Raw genomic sequence first — 17,904 nt, forward strand, 5'->3', positions numbered from 1 at the left:
TCACTAATTGAGAAAATGCCTTACAGTTGGATCTCATGGAGGCATTTCCTCAACTGAAGCTCCTTTCTCTGTGATAACTCCAGCTGTGTCAAGTTGACATACAAAACCAGCCAGTACAATTGTGAACTAATATAATTTATGGTTTTTCTAGTTTTGTCTCTGCCTCGCAGTCTTGTAGTTATAGGAGTGGATTGTCGTTTCTCTGGTTGTGTGTGCATGACTCTGTGTGTGTCTTGATTTTGTGTGTGCATATCCCTGTGTATGAATGTTCATGTTGAGAATGTGGATGTGCCGATGTGCACATGGAAGGCAATCCTGGGATGCTGGTCCTTACCTTGAACTTTGTTCATGAAACAGCAGGCTGGTTGATCCTCAGGGCTTGGGGAGGGCCATTCTTCTGTCTTTACCTCATTTCACCAAAGGCACATAGGGATTACATTGCATCTAGCTTTATGTGGGTTCTGGAAATAAAAATGCCATCCCTCATGTTTATAAAGAACATTGTGCCCACTAAGTAATTTCTTTATATTTTGTGCCATAGGAGTGCTACTGATCTAAACTCAAGTCTTCATGCTTGTGTGGCAAGCTCTTTAGTGACTAACTCAATACCCATACTCCAACTGGTTTATTTTTATTTCATGTCATATAAAATACGTCTTGAAACAGATGTTATATTTATATATATTTATATTGCGAGTCAGGAAATTACTCCCAAAATGATTGTCCCCTGAAGTGGTTACTGATAGTTAATACTCAGTTTCCATCTTGTTTAATTGTTGATTAGTTTTTGTCAATTTGACAGAAACTAGAGTCATTCTGAAAGAGGAAAAAATCACTTGAGTAATTGCTTTCATCAGATTGGCTTATAGAAATGTCGATGGGTAATTTTTTTGATTAATAATTAAAGTGGGAGGGTCCAGCCTCTGCAGGTGGTAGCAAGCCCACAGAGTTGGGCTCCAGTTGTATAAGAAAGCAACCAAGAAGGGACAGTCTGTAAGTTCTATTCCTCAATGATCTCTGCTTTAGTTTCTACCTTCAGCTCGCTGCTGGAGTTTTGCCTTGGTTTTTCTTGATGACTGTATACTATTAACCAAATCAACTCTTTTCTCCCCAACTTGTTTTTGGTAATGTTTATCTTCAGCAAAAGAAAACAAATGAGGAGACTCAGTCTGTGTTAACTATTTACTCTTGTTTGTTTTCTTTTGTTTGGCTTAGTGTTTTGCAGCACTAGCTCTTTTTAAGCACAGGTCTGAGCTTTCTTTTGCATTCTACGTTAAGATTGTTTTCTCTCTCTGTTTTCATTCTGACGATCTAGACTTCTTGTGGCCATTCCTAGATTTCCTTTTTAAAGAAGGATCAATAACAGCAATTAATTTTCCCTTTTTAAAGAAGGGCTTTTGATATATCAAACATCATATTTCAGATTTTTGTCATTATGATAAGCACCTGAAGCAACAATTTCATGAAGAGGAAAGGCACATGTGACATACAGATTTGGAGGTTCAAAGAATTGTCATCTGCACTGGCTCCCAATGATGGTGGGTCACTAGGTGGCCAATGAAGACATGTAGGACAGGAATTTCTAAGGCATCAAAGAATCATATTAGGGACTTTGGTAGAGTGATGAAGAGGATGAGAAGGCCTGCATTTCTTTTTGAGGACATTCTACCTATGACCTATGAATGTACAATAAGATTCCACCTACAGAGGTTATAAATTGTATCCTGTCACTTGGGGACCAAGCCTTTAGCATAGGTACCTTAAGGAGACACATAATTTAAGCACATTTGAACCATAGGACAGAGAATGGCTTGGTTTAAGACGTCAGTTTGAAGTTAAATGCTGACATCTCCAATGAGTAGCTTCATGTGAATATGATTTTAATAAGTTCTCTCTATTATATCTTCAACCATTTTCCACAGTTGCACCAAGAATGCAATTGTAGCCTAGGTCCAAGCTATAAAGCCATCTATGTTTTCCCCTTTCGCTTTGGTCAATTTACTACCTCAAACTTCTACCTGGTTTTGGGTTAGGTCTATAAATTTAAACATATATACTAAATAGTACAAAATATTTTTTCATTGTCACAAAATAATTTTACCCAAATCATATGCACATATATCTATTTCTATGTTGATATCTATTATATATATAATATATATACATATATATATATAATTGTGTAGAGATAATGTATTTTACAGTAAATATGTTTATTTTTCTATTTTATAGATATTTTTTGACACAGAGTCTCACTTCATAGTTCAGACTTCTGGCTAAAAATTCATGATAATCCTCATTTCTCAGCATCCTTCACATTAAAATTATAGGTATGAGTCACCATTTCCAGCTTGAAACTTTCAGGTTTCAGCAGCAAGATCAAAATGTATGTGATTTTAATATTTGTAATGTACTTTTCCAAGTAATAACTGTTAGCAGTATCTCATTACACAGCTCTGCCACGGTTATCTAAATGCTGCAAGATGGTACAGCAAATGCAGCAGAGATTCTATTGTTAGTCACAGGATGTTTTGTTTCTCAATGCCGAGAGGATTGAGAAAGCTAAATTACGTTTTCTTTCTAAAAATATTTTAATACAAATAGGGAATTGGGTTAGTATGCTGTACGATTCTTATTTGAATTTCCTTATGCCTAAGGCATGAAGTACTTAGTTTCTGGTAGGTCACTGAATCATCTTAGAATCATGGCAGATGTTTATTAGTCATGCTTCACAGTTTTTGTCTCAATCACAGTCTAGCTGCAGAGCCCGAAGTGAAGATCTCACAGCAATTGATGGTGAGGACATTGCTGAAGATCTGTATGTGATTTCAGTCATAAGACCTCTGGTATCTTTTATTTATTTCCATTAGCTATTTAATGAAGAAATGTATCCTTAGAGTCAGAAAAGTCATAATATTTCATATGATTTAATATTAGATTTTCCATCTTTCTTAAAAGCATTGGGATATAGGATATGCTTGGTTTGGGTGATAGTAACTATCAGATAGAAGAAGAAACTATGGGCACAAAAGTGATTGGTAAGGTAAGTTTAGCATGAAAGCATTCAGGGTATTTTCACATTGTATTCTATAGGCAATGAATAGGTGTTTCCAGACAGTGTAAGTAAGTTTTTGTAAGAAAATAATTTCCTGGTAAATAAAACTTTGGATTGGATCAAGCTAAGACTATTTTTCCTGAGAAGCAATCTCGTAAGGAATAAATGATACACTTAAAAATCACTTTGGTAAATTTTCTTCACTTCATTCCACCAAGCAGAGCTAAAATCCCAGAACCTTATATATAATATGATCACAAAAGGACTCTGAATGTTGGAAGAGGTAACCAGTCAGGAGACCAAGAAATGATAGAGTTTTCATTTCACCTCAGAAATGTCATAATTTGAGCTGAAATGCCAGCAGCTTGTAATACCATGGAGAGAGAGATATCAAAGGAGAATACACATAAGTCATTACTTCTTCTTAATTAAATCTCTTTTATTAATAAATTCTATGCTGCAAACGTTAAGCCTCTTCGAACATTATTTTCTCTTTGCTGTTATAATGAGTTACCACAGCATTTGTGGTTTCAAACAAGAGAGTGATTTTTTTTTTCTCTCTCAGTCCTGGAGGCTGGAAGATGAAATGGATTGTCGGGGCAGAGATCCTTCTCTCTAGAGCAGAGGGTCTCAATCTGTCTGTTATGACCCCTATGGGGTCACATATCAGATATTCTGCCTACAGATATTTACACTATGATTGTTCTATTAGGTTATATAGCATTATGATAAAAGTAGCAAAATAGTAGTAGCAGTACATTATAAAGTAGTAACAGAGTAATTCTATGGTTGAGGGTTTCCACAATATGAAAAATTGTAGAGTCATAGCATTAGGAACCACTGCTCTAGAGGAAAATCCTTTTCTTGCCGCTACAGGTTTTCTGTATGACTTGCAGTCATCTTTCTCTTTCCCTGCACTTGTGTGTTTGCATGTGTATGTGTGTGCCTGTGTGCGTGTGTTTTCTGTCTCTCTCCCACAGTCACATGGTTTTTTTCCCCATTGTTTACTCCATCTCTTATTTGACTCTGGCTTTTCTATCACTCTCTAAAGAACCATTGTCACTATTCATTCTGCATTTTCTGTGTTAGTTGCTTTTCTGTTGCTGTGATAAAACACAATCACTAAGAGGGATTCACGGAAGAAAGAATATGTTGACTCATGGATAAGTTGAGGAAAGAGCATGGCAACCTGAGTTGGAAGCTGAGAAATCAGTAATTTTTAGGGGCAAAGACAAATCAGAGAGCAAACTGACAATTGGGCAAGCTTATTGACGACCAAGCAACTCTCAATGATGTATTTCTTCCAGCAAGGCTGCATTACCTCTTAAGCCTCCTCAAATAGTATCACCACCTAAGAGCCAAAGGTTCAGTTACTGAAAGCCATTGGTGACATGTCTCATTCAAACCACCACATCCATGTAACAGTCTAGTAAAATATCACATCTCAGGATCTCTAACTTAAGTGTACTCACAAAGTTCCTTTGTCATACAATGTATTATGCACTTTTGTATTGGGTATTGGAACATGAATGTCTTTTGGGTACCATTGCTTTGTTTATCAAATATAGCATTTGCTCTTTTTGGATTCTGTAATTCTATCTTGTCTTGTTTTTATTACTTGAATGTGTGGCTATTTCTTTTTAATACTCCTTTCCAATTTAATACCATCCCCTTTTTAATTACTGAGACTACTTAGGCTTTTTTTTTTTTTTCTTGACAGTTGGGATCATTCTCAAGGGGGAAGCTAGAAATGTCTGTTACAAGTTTTATTAGGTGATTGAATTTTTACACAAATTACTGGAAGACATCTCAAATTTTACTGTGCTCCAACCTTTGCACCATTTATTAATGCCACATTCCTATGACCTCTGCCAAAGTGAAAGGAAGAGTCACGTGTGAATTTTTATCTCCCCAAATAAATAAATGTACAAATTAAATTAACTTCAATGCCCTTATAATTACCCTCCCACTTGCACAGACAGTCCTCAACGTGGGCCACTCTTTTTTCAGTTCCATAGATTTTGACATCAGACTACAAACAGCCTGTACTCTAGGATGGCTCCCCTTTAAGCCATTCTCCACATGGCAGCTAGGCTAATGGCCTCTAAGCATCCTCATCCGTCCTTTGTAAACAGAAAACAGAATCACCCCACACCTACCCAAAGCCCCATAGTCTCTTTATGGATGTTTGGATGAAATGAAAGTACTTTCAAAACAAGGTATAAAGTTCCTGCACACTGAGTTATAGAGGCTCTTGGCTTCCCCTTCAACCTGCCTCGCAGTTGCTCTTTATATCCTAGGGTGTGCTTCCTCCTTCTCGGGACTCTTCCACATGCAGTTAGTGTGATTCCCTGCCTGGAAGTTGATTTTCTCAGCTTCTTATCTAACTGCTGTTCTCTTGTAGGTTCCTGTCCTCTCCCGTGAGTTCAGGTTAAATGTCCTGTAATACATTTTGTAACAAACAGGAGTCCCCTCCCTCTAAAGTCTGGTTGAAGCCGTTCCCTATCTTAGAAGTAGGTATTCCAGCAAAAACGACAATGTTTCCTGGGGAAGTTGCCAAAGTAAAAGGAATTGTATATTCTAGGTAGGCTGTATAAAAGACACAAAAACCTGGAATTTCATTTACAAACTGTAAGCCAAATTGGGTGGATTTTATGCTCTTCTAATTTACGTTCCAGTCATAAACCACGTGATACTTCCTGAGTCTTACCCAGTGTGCTTTGCTCCACCAGACTGTTCTCAAGGTGCATTCTCTCAGCCATGTGCTCCTGGTCCATCTAGTCTAATGGAGACCCATGCTTTTTCCATCTTCTTCCTCCTTCTCTCTCTCCTCTCTCCTGGTCCCTACCTGCGACCTCCCACCCCAGGAACCAGAGCCTCACCGATCTCTATTCTCCCCAGTAGTTTGCTGTCAGAGTAAAACGGAGCAAAGTTTACACATCATTTGGTGTACTTGAGAAAGTGTTTGTCTAGACTGCAACCAAATATTGGGAGCCAGTATATAGCATTCGAATACAAAGCAGCGCCGGACTAACCCCCAACATGCCAACATAAAGATGATAATCCTTTTATAAGCAGATACTTCCTGTGAAAATAACCACGAAGCAAATTTAAGGCCTGAAGGCCTAGGACCTTTGTTTTCTGTTTTTTTCTGTTTGTTTTTGTTTTTTGTTTTTTTTTGAGGCAGGGTTTCTCTGTATAGCCCTGACTGTCCTGGAACTCACTTTGTAGACCGGGCTGGCCTTGAATTCAGAAATCTGCCTGCCTGTGTCTCCCAAGTGCTGGGATTAAAAGCATGGGTCACCCCGCCCGACCCTAGGACCTTTGTTTGGGCTCAATTCATCTCCAAGATACTTTCTGGGAATCTCATAATCAAGACTATTAATTCTGTTTGAAACGGAGACATCGTAACTTCCTGCATCCCTGTGATCTGGAGTTTTAATTGATAAGATACAATCCTGTCCAGTGCTGATCATGAATCACACTGAAATGTCATTTAAATTCCTTAGCAACCAATTGAGCACAGTAACTTCCTACCTGTGACGAGTGTAAAGACAATAACATGTGACAATGTGATGATCCTCTGAGAAAGCCGCATCCATGCTTTGGGTGTGTGTCTTTCTTTTTGAGCAGCTCTCCTGCCTTTAACCTTATGCCTATAATCTATATTAAAATCTTTTTAAATAAACTCCAACTCTGATTTATACTGGCTTATATTTAATTTTTTTTTTCATCAAAGCTAAGAGTTGTCTAGTTGCCTGTGTAGAGGTCTTTGACAAAAGCTGCTCAGGAGGCATCAGGCAAAATTGTGGAGCTCTGTTTCCATCCCTGCCACTACCGACATATCCAAGGTGGGCGTGGAATGGGAATAGCCCACAGCCTCATATGTTTAAATGTCTGGGTTCTAAGTTGGTGGACTGTTTAGGGAAGAATTAAGAGGTGTGGCCTTGTCAGAAGAGATGGATCACTGGAGGTGGGTTGAGATTTCAAAAGCCATGCCAGGCCCAGCCTCCCTCCCTCCGTCCCTCCCTCCCTCCCTCTCTTCTTCCTTCCTTCCTTCCTTCCTTCCTTCCTTCCTTCCTTCCTTCCTTCCTTCCCCTCTTTCTTCCCACTGCCTTCAGATCATGATATAAAACTGTCAGCTACTGCTCCAGTGCCATGCCTGTCTTCTTCCCACCATGAGAATAATGAAAAAATGGACAAACTCTATAAAACTGTAAGCAAGCATCCAATGAAATGATGTCTTCTATATGTTGACTGCTTCATGGTGTCTCTTCATAACAATAGAACATTACCTAAGACATCTACTTAGACTCAACTACCCTCATGTTCTAATTTCCCATAGCACTAAACTACAAGCACCTTGAGGGCCAACACAATGTTTATATCGTAGATTCTTAATAGTTATTTAATAAAAGATACAAAATTATATTATTTTATTAAACAAAAATTAAGTGTGAAGGGCTGAAAATTATATTTTTCTTTGAAAAAATAGAAATTTTTTTTGGTGAATAGCTCATTTTTTTAAGAGATCAAGAGAGAGAAACAGCAGTCTCTAATATGTCAAAGATACACTTAAATTAAAAAATTGTCTTTGAAGAAATGGAGTATTAAATGATGTGTTTAATTGACAATATGCATTAATCTCTAAACAAGTCACTGATATGTGTAACAGAAAAATATTTTTTAATATTTGTATCATACCATTTAAAACAATAAAATCCATGATTTTTCATAATTAACAAACATTTTGACTTGCTGATTATGTCAATGTGACTACATGTAAGTTGAGTGTCAAACATCCATTAAACTTACTTTTCCTTAAGTACAGTCTGAGAAGGGCCATTGTTATACCCACTGATTCCTTAATGACAGTTTTTATAAAAGGCTTACATTTTGTGTCTTTATTTTAATTTCAGTCTCACGTCCTTTTCCTTTTGCTGTGATAAGATACCCTGATCAAAGCAAGTCATGGAAGAGATGGTTTATTTTAGCTCATAATTCTGGGGTATAGGGCATGGCAGAGGAGTCAAGGCAGCAATAGCCTGAAGCAGCTGGTCAAATTGTGCTGCAATCAGCAAGCAGCGAACAGGGAACACCTGTACTCAGATTCTGTGCTCTTCTTTATCCAACCCAAGATCTATGCTCAAGTAATGGTCAGGTCCACAGTTAAAATGGGTCTTCCCAGATGAAATAATCCAGTCAAGATAACTGCTCACAGACATTCTTAGGGCCTAACCCGAATCCAGAGACCTTCACAGGTCTGCCTGGAGGCCTGTCCTCTAAGTGATTCTAGATTCTGTCCTGTTGACAATCAACACTAACTGTTGCAGTATCCTTGATTCACAAGTCTTTGACTCATTGCAAAGATTTCTGAGCAAAATGTGAATGTTCTAAATAATCTGAAAATAGTGTGCATGTTGAAACTGTTAAGTCATGAACATCTGTGTTTTTAAAGTTCTCCATTTTCCTTGATTTGGAGTTTCGAATGAAAGATATTAAGTTTCTAATTCAAAACGAGAAACTATAGAAAAAATGCTGCAATGTAGAATCTGTTCAAAAACAGTAATTATTCTCAAAACCATGTTATACACACACAAACACACATATATCCCAACTGCTTTCAGATGATGGATTTATTTTTTTTTTTCTGTAATTCCGTATTCTTTCCCCACACTGTCAGAGTTGGATTGTTTCCGTGAGGCAAGAAAGAAATATAGGGTTCCTGTCAATCCCAAAAATGATACTTCAAGGAAGAGAATTATATTGACCCCTCAGAACTTCTTTCTTTACTATGACTTTTCTCTTTCTTAAGTAAATACAAAAAAAAGAGTGTGTATGTGTGTGTTTGTGTGTGTGTGTGTGTTTGTGTGTGCACACACATTCATGCTCCTCACTGGTTTTTGATTATACATTTAAGATCAACATTCTTCATATATGTTAAATAGTGCTCTGAAGAACACTCCTTTTTTAAATGACAATCACACAACCTTATAAGTATGCAAACCAGAATTAGAATTTGCAGAAGTAGGGTAAGAGGAAAATGAATAGAAGAATGCAAGAAAGAAAAACGTTCTAGGAAACTAAAAAGCCTAGAGAAATTAATTTGACTTGATAGCAGAGAGGAAAGGCATTAGAGGTTTAATCCAAACCTGTGCTACCAATCTTAACCAAGTAGCTTCCAGTTCTAAAAATAGTTTACTCAAAACTATTAAAAAAAATGTTTGGTTCCCCAAGAGATTCACTAGTGGTGACAGCTTCCCATTACAGCGAGTACTGCATTTCTGACATATTTTGAGTCAAAATATCAAGGGGAGAAGAAATGAAAACCATGATTTTCCCCTGAGAGGCAGTAAGGCTTTTGTACAATTCAGAGGTAATAGTCAGGGATATGAATTCTTCCAGCTTTGTTTATAAGAGTATCGAGAAAACAACAGAACAAACAGTCCATTGAGCAAATGTAGATCTCCTCATCTCTGTCTGTGTTTGACCTTTAACATCTGGACTATGGTAGCTGTGATTATTTTGGAGGTAATTGTATATATTAAATAAAAGATAATCAAGAATGCATCCAAATAGATGAGAAATAGGAAACAAATGCTTAGAATGTTAATAAATGCTAAAAGATTGAATAATGGTACCAGACCCTGTTGATGATATTTTGGTTAAATATCAAAGTTTTCTTATAGTTCGAAATGATCAGGACAAATATCTTTAAAATGTCACTCATGACAGCTTTGTGAAACTGTGTGAACTCATTGTCCTTGAGAAATGTTAAACATGGATGGCTCTCAAGAAAGTGAATGCAATTCTCTTGAATTTAATAAGAACTTTTTGATGATTTTTTTTAAAGCTAAATGCATCCCCACAGGGAGGCCACACATTCTTAACGTGAAAGCAAGTAAAAGGAACATGCCAGATTATCTCTGAAAAGAAAAGGAACTCACAAATCAGGATATATATGCATTAAAAAAAGGTAACCAAAGAGTCAGACACTGGTGACAAGAATAATGTGAAAGCTCTCTGTGTCATTTTCTTAGAACACATGAGGGATTATGTGGTTATATGTTTGACAGCTATGAAACCAACACACTTTTTTGGGTTGATATTATTATTTATATAACACTTGTTTTGTTGAAAATAATTTGTAATACAATATATTCTGAGCATGGTTTTTTCCCTTCCCATTCCTCCCAAATTCTCCCCACTACCTTACCTCCCCAACACTATACCTTTTTTGTCTCTTTCTTTAGAAAACAGTGAGGGAAAGGAAAAAAAAAACAGAATAAAAAACTGAAAAGGAAAACCCAGAAACACACACACACATACACCACAAAATCAGAAACCATAATATACAAGCAAAAGACAAGTAAGTCAAAATATGCCCAAACATTCTCCCCTATATTCATAGCAGCCTTATTTATAATAACCAGAGGCTGGAAACAACCCAGATGGCCCTCAACAAAGGAATGGATACAGAAAATGTGGTTCATTTACACAATGGAGTACTACTCAGCTATTAAAAACAACAACTTCATGAAATTCACATGCAAATGGATGGAACTAGAAAATATCATCCTGAATGAGGTAACCCAGTCACAAAAGAACACACATGGTATGTACTCACTGATAAGTGGATATTAGCTGTAAAGCTCGGAATACCCACGATACAACTCACAGACCATATGAAGCTCAAGAAGAAGGAAGACCAAAGTGTGGAAGTTTAAGTTCTACTTAGAAGAGGGAACAAAATAATCAAGAGCGGTAGAGGGAGGGAGGGATCTGGGAAGGAGAGAGGAGGGGGAGGAAAGGGGGGCAGGATCAGGTGTGGGAGGAGACAGGGGAGAAGTCCAGAGGGTCAGGAATTTGAACAGAGATGTGTAGCAGTAGGGAATGGGGAACTGGGGGTAGCCACTAGAAAGCCCAAGATACCAGAAAAGCTAGATGCTCCCAGGAACCAACGAGGATGCCATTAGTCTAAACACCCAACAAAGGCAGAGAGAACTTGTAGAGGCCATGTCTGGAGGTTAGGGGGATGGGAACACCTACCCATCTCAAAAATATTAACCTAGAATTCCTAGTGTCTAAAGGAAATGGAGGGACAAAGAGTGGAGTAGAGACTAAAGAAAAGACCATCCAGACACCGCCCCACCTAGGGATCCATCCCATATATAGTCACCAAACCTAGACACTATTGTGGATGCCAAAAAGTGCTTGCTGTCAGGAGCCTGTTATAGCGGTGTCCTGAGAGGCTCTGCCAGAGCCTGACAAACACAGAGAAGATGATCTGGGTTGCCAAGCATGGGAATAATGGGTCTCTGTGCCAACACTTTCATTAGGATGAACACACAGAGAATGTGCAACTGGCCCTGATGCTGAACCTAGCAATGGAGGAGTTAGAGAAAGAACTAAAAGAGCTGAAGGGGAAGGGGTTTGCAGCCCCATAGGAAGAACAACAATATCAACCAAACAGATCCCCCAGAGCTCCCAGTGATTAACCACCAACCAAAGAGTACACATGGAGGGACCCATGGCTCCAGTTGCATATGTAGCAGAGGCATTGTCTGGAATCAGCTCAACTACTCCATGCTCAGTGAGATATGTAGTATGTATTCAGCAATAGAACCTTACCATCAATTTGTGGAAAGTAACCCGTAAGTTCGGCAATAGCCTGAGATGTTTAGGGATTCCCATGAGATCCCTTAGGCCCCAAATTTAACTAGATATAACCAATTCCCAGCACAGGATATTTAACTTGGCAGTGAAAGGTGTGTAGTTGGGGCATTTTCTGCCCCATTATTTCATGAATCCATTTAGATTTCTTCCATGTGTGTATGTATTTTAAGAAGCTTCTATACCAGGTTAGAACTAGGTAGGTTTCCATATGAGTAGAATCTTTTTCCCAGAAATGGTACAATATTATAGAAACTGGCTGAAAATAGTACATACTAGCAGACAACATTGTAGACAAACAAGGTAGGAGTAGACAGGAAAAGGCAGAGGTCACAGCCTGCACCAAGAGCCTTTCGATAGACTGCTGAATGGACTGGATCTGCTGCTTTAGTTGAGGACCTTCTTTGATGGTCAAAACAGGCGATGACTGGTCTGGAGACGCCACAGGCCCATCCTAAAGCCTGCTTGGAGCACTCAAATGCATATGGCACATTCTTGTCTTCGCACAGCAGAGGGAGTGAGGTACAGGATGATCTCCAAGGTCTCAGTGTCTGCTGCCATCACAATGAACCCAAAGATGTCTCTGTTGAGGGTTTTGGTGGCTTCACTGGCTCCTTTTGAAGCTGCTCGTAGTCACATGACTGCTCAACAAAGTCCAGCAGCTGCTTGGTGAGGTGGGCATCTGTGAGGGGATAGGCCTTTGGGTTTACATCAGGCTCTGTCATGGCTGCGGTGCACTGGCCTTCCTGCAACTCGACAACAGACGGGAGTAGAATTCTTCTCTTTCTTTCTTTCTTTCTTTCTTTCTTTCTTTCTTTCTTTCTTTCTTTCTTTCTTTCTTTCTTTCTTTCTTTCTTCCTTCCTTCCTTCCTTCNCTTCCTTCCTTCCTTCCTTCCTTTCTTTCTTTCTTTCTTTCTTTCTTTCTTTCTTTTTGATATTTACTTTATTTTCATTTCAATTCAAATATTGTCCCCTTTCCTGGTTTCCCCTCAGAAAACCTCTCATCCCCTCCCCCTGCTCACCATAATACTACCTGAGGACCCCCCTAATACCACTCCTGGCCATATACCCAGAAAGTGCTCCAACATGTAATAAGGACACATGTGGGGAGCCGCCCTTGCAATCGCCATTTCAAGATGGCGCTGATATCCGGTGTTCTGACTGGTAAACAAGTAGTCAGCGCATGTGCTGGGGTATTTTTCCATTCCTTGTGCCCTGCCTGTCCCATGGCGTCAGCTGGGCTGATAGTGAGCAACCAGTCAGGGTAAAATATGTATCCAACTGCTCTTGTGGTCTATAAAAGGGACGGGTTTCCTGTGTTCTGGGTCTCCTCCTCCCCAGAAGCTGATCATCTATCTCTTGAGATGTATTAAAGCTTAAGCTGCAGAAGGATCCGATTGTGTCCTGTGTGTGTGTCCTCGCCGGCGAGACTCCTTATCACACAGACAGACACATTCTCCACCAACCCACCTACACTCACTTCCTGGCCCTACACTGGAACACCAGACCTAGGGCCTCTCCTCCCATTGATGATCAACTAGGCCATCCTCTGTTACATATGAGTCTGAGTAGAATTTTTAAATGGTACTTAGTGTTAGTTGACCCTCCTCATATTTCCTCCCTCAATCTTTTTTCACTCCCTCTCCATTGACTTCTCCTGCTCAAGTCTCTCCCTTGTCTCTCTACATATTTTGTTTCCCCTTCCTTGAGAGAACCTTCCCTCCCTTCTATTCCCCTACTTTATACCTATTCTCTATAGTTATAGAGACCGTAGTGTACTTATCAAAGGTAATGTACACAGGTAAAGTAATAAATACCACATTTTTCTGGTCTGGTTTACCTCACACAGGATAATTTATCTGCAAATCTCACAATTTCTTCTTTTAACAACACCTGAATAATTCATATTGTGGAAATGCACCACATAATTTTAAAGTATTCATCTGCTAGTGGATATATTTGTTTGATATTTTTGGCTATTATGAGCAGAATAAAGATGAACATAGATGAGCAAGTATCTTTGTAGTAGGATGAACATCCTATGTATGTGTATATGACTAAGAGTGGTATAGCTAGATTTTGAGGTAGAGCTATTACCAGCGTCTTGAGGAACTGCCACACTGATTCCCATAGTTGTACAAGTTTGCACACCCACCAGCAATGGATGAGTGTTCCCTACTTTGAATCCCTGACAACATGAACTGTAATTTCTTTTATTGACCTTGGCCATTCTGACTGGTGTAATACGAAATTTCAAAGCAGTTTTAGTTTGCATTTCCCTGATAACAGAGGACATTGAATATTTGTTTAAGTGCTCCTCAGCTATTTGACTTCCATTTGAAGACTCTGCTTAATTTTGCACACCATTTATAAATTAAATGATTTGTTTTATTGATGTTCAGTAATATAAAGTTCTTTATATATTTTAGATATTAAAATGTTATCAGTTGTGTAGTTGGGAAAGATCTTTTCCTATTCTGTAGAATGCCACTTTTTCTTTTGCCATGAAGAAGCTTTTCAGTTTCAGAGGTCCAATTTATTTCCTATTGATATTAGTGCCTGCATTTTTGTGTTTTGATCAGTATTTTTCTGTGGCAATGATTCAAGAGTATTCGTTACTTTCTTTTCTGTTGGATTCAGTGTACCTGGCCTTAAGGGGAGGTCCTCTCCTATTTGAAGTTGAGTCTTGTACAAGGTAATAATCATGAGTTTATTTGTATTCTTCTATATTATAGCCATTTGATTTGGCTAGCACCACTTGTTGAACATTCTGCCTTTTTCCCAGATGTATTTCTGTCTACCTTTCCCTTTTTAATCAGATGTTCAATAGTGCATGGAGTTATGTCATGGACTTTAATTCTATGGAGCAATCTGCCAGTTTTATTATAATACCATACTGTTTTCATTACTATAGCTCTGTAGTATAAGTTGTAGTACAAATTCTCATCATTATGGTTGGTCTTGGTGCAATGGTTCCCAGAGGATTTCCTTCCTTTTGAATTATCTCAGCACCTTTTGTTTAGATTGTGAATACATTGAAAGATTTAACATCACCTTCTTCTTGTCAATATCATGCACAGTCCTGAGGTGTTTTTAAACCACACAAATCAAAGCCTGAACAAAATCTATCTCAAACCTCCATTTTGATGTTCTTTCTACATCCTTGAATGAATTTGTTCATTTCAGAAAATAAATGGAGAATCAAGTTAGCATGCCTGTGTTTCCAGTATAAACAATCAAAGGCATTAATCTGTTTTCATCTTACTAAAAATGCATTTATCCTGTTCTTTTCTCCATCATGGAAATAACAGCCTAGAACTATAGCTCTATGGAATATTGATCTTAACTTAGGATATGAACATAGCTTTGAAAATATTGCCAATTCTAACTATTTTGGAAATAAGGAATAAAAATACCACTTTGAAGGACATTGAGGTTGTCTGCATCATAACAATTTCTAATCTCTTAATATATTGTACCTAATTAAATCACCAACTAGACACATCCTGTTTATAGCTCCTCTGAATTAAAATAAATTAAGTCAGAAAGGAAATACAAGCTAATTGGCCTTAGATAAGTTGTTATACTGTTACTACAACAGTTCTCTTGGAATTTAGTAATCATAATTATGCAAATCTTAATTAGGTAATTATTGCTTTGCAGTTTTTTTTCCTAAAGGGGGGAAATCCATTGGCACAATCAACCATAGCATGCTGTGTCAGAAACTTTACATCAGAAAAGAATTTCAAAATTAGTGTGAGATGTGTTTTTTGATTTAAAAGAATATAATTCTTGAAACATCTAGAGCTTCTATATTCTCTCTTTGTAGTGGTCAAGTGATGCTCTGGTTTGTAAGACTGAAGGAGGGAGACAAGTCAACATGTGTGGGTATTTTCCCATCTGTGTAGACTCTAGATGAAAGATGCTCATGAATCTTTGTTTCTTCTACGAAGACACTTGAATACATTTTCTTCTTAGCCCATCAAATATTGAGTTTAGGCAGTTTATTTTTTCTTTTTATATAAAAGAACTAACCATCAAAGAGAAGATCAGTGCTCTACACAGTGTCCTGTGCATTCTCTGAAATTTATATAATCTGCAAAGACAGAAGTCTGCACATCCATAGAGACATAGAACTGAAGAGGGCACCAAAGTACTCACAAAAGCAATGGCACTTGTTTCAGGAAATAAGTGCAACAAGCCAGGAAGGTAGCCCAGCAAGACTGAGTTTACTGAGCTGAGAAGATGATCTGGGTGGCCGAGCATGGGAATGGTGGATCTCTGTGCCAACACTTTCATTAGGATGAACAAAGAGAATGAGCAACCGGCTCTGATGCTGAACCTAGCAAGACGAATGCATTCTCTTGGGAAGAGACTTCTGGGCTAAGGCATTTACTTTTAATTTGCTATAAATATAATGCAAATCAGACTTTCTGCCTTCCCAGTTCCTTAATTGATATAAATGGATAAATATTTCATATATCCATTCTAACTCACATTTTGACTATTGATAAATTGTATTTTGGTCGATGGGCATATATCCACTATACTTTGGCTACAGTTATATCACTCCTGGATGACACCTGTGCTCCAAGAAGCCAAAATGTCTTCTTGGCTACAGCAGAAGACTCTAAATGACAATGGAACTTTATCCTTGCTAAACTTTTAAATGTACTTCTTGGTATTGAAGGAACATGTCACTCATTAGCCCAGGCTGCCTTTGAACTCATTGTGTAGTCCAGGCTTTACTCAGCTCACAGGAATCCTTTCTGCCTCAGCCTTCCAAGTGCTAGGATTACAGGAGTGAGTGAGCACCACCCCTCTAGCCTGCTGATTTTCTGATGCTCCCTAATTTACCTGATCTTGTACTTCTGTTCATTTGGGTTTTTTTAGAAATCACTTATAAATTTCATTCTTTTTTCTTTCTTACTCCCTCCCTCCCTTTCTTCCATTCTCTCTCTTTCTTTCTCGGTCTCCATCTCCAACTTTGTCTCAGTCCCTGTCTCTCTGTCTCTGTCTCTGTCTCTGTCTCTGTCTCTGTCTCTGTCTCTGTCTCTCTCTCTCTCTGTGTCTCCTCTTCTTTTCCTTGGAGATATAGGCTTTTCTGGCTTCAAATGCAGCCTGTAGCTCAAGCTGGATTAGAACTCTCAATTCTTATGCTTCAGCTTCCCAGGTATTGGCAAAATGAGCAGGCATGCATCACTGTACTTGCCTACATATTTTTATTTCTTAATTGAAATTTTCACATACTATACTTCATTACAGCTTCCCCTGTCTCTATTCTTCTGAGTTTCTCCCCAACTTCTTTCTAGAGAAAACACCCAAGGAGCTGAAGGGGCCTGCAACCATATAGGTGGAACAACAATATGAACTAACCAGTACACCCAACTTCTTTCTAATCCAGATCCACTCCCTTTCTGTTTCTTATTACAAAACAAACAGACATCTAAGGGATAATAAAATAACACACAATAATACAAAACAAAACAGAAACCATTGAAATTGGACAAACAGAAGAAAATAAAAACCCAAGAAGGCCCACGAATCAGAGTTCCATTAGTTCGCATACTCAGGAGTCCCATAAAATCACTAAACTAGAAACCATAATACATATCAAAGGACCTGGTGCAGACTAGTGTAGGCTCTGTGCATATGGCCTCAGTTTCTGTGAGTTCATATGAAATTTGATCATGTTGATTTAGAGGGCCTAGTTTTCTTGGTGTCCTCTCTCCCTTATACTGCAGTGTTTGTGAATTTTTTTTTTTTTTTTTTACCTTGACTATTTTATTTTCTTTTCTAGGTAGAAACTTTTTCTGTTTGGTGACAGATGTCAGAATTTTTTCTTTTGTTCAATAATAAACTGACCTGCTACAAAAGAGATTTGGTGTTTGTGATCTATATTTGTGAGTCCATGTTTATTTGAATCCATGGCCAAAGGTATAGAAAGAATACTGGAAATTAGCTAAAAGTCTCTGTGTTTTCAATTATAACAAGACTTTATCTCTTATTGTGCATTTGAGATATAGCTTTATCTCTGGGGAATAAGTTAATTCGATATAAAAATCTTTTTAAGATAAGGAATGTTATTTTGATTGTATACATGAAACTCATATGAAATCCTAATACAAGGGACCATAAGAACTGGTAAAAAATCAGCTTAGAAAATTATATAATGG

General features: G+C 38.1%; 1 pseudogene; it reads right to left on the minus strand.

The window, feature by feature from the left end:
• Positions 1–12,453, minus strand: part of LOC110311320 — a 20,249-nt pseudogene extending 7,796 nt beyond the window's left edge.
• Positions 12,454–17,904: the final 5,451 nt, after the last annotated feature.

The sequence above is a fragment of the Mus caroli genome, chromosome 16 (genome assembly GCF_900094665.2).
Source record: "Mus caroli chromosome 16, CAROLI_EIJ_v1.1, whole genome shotgun sequence".
In the NCBI taxonomy this organism is placed as follows: domain Eukaryota; kingdom Metazoa; phylum Chordata; class Mammalia; order Rodentia; family Muridae; genus Mus; species Mus caroli.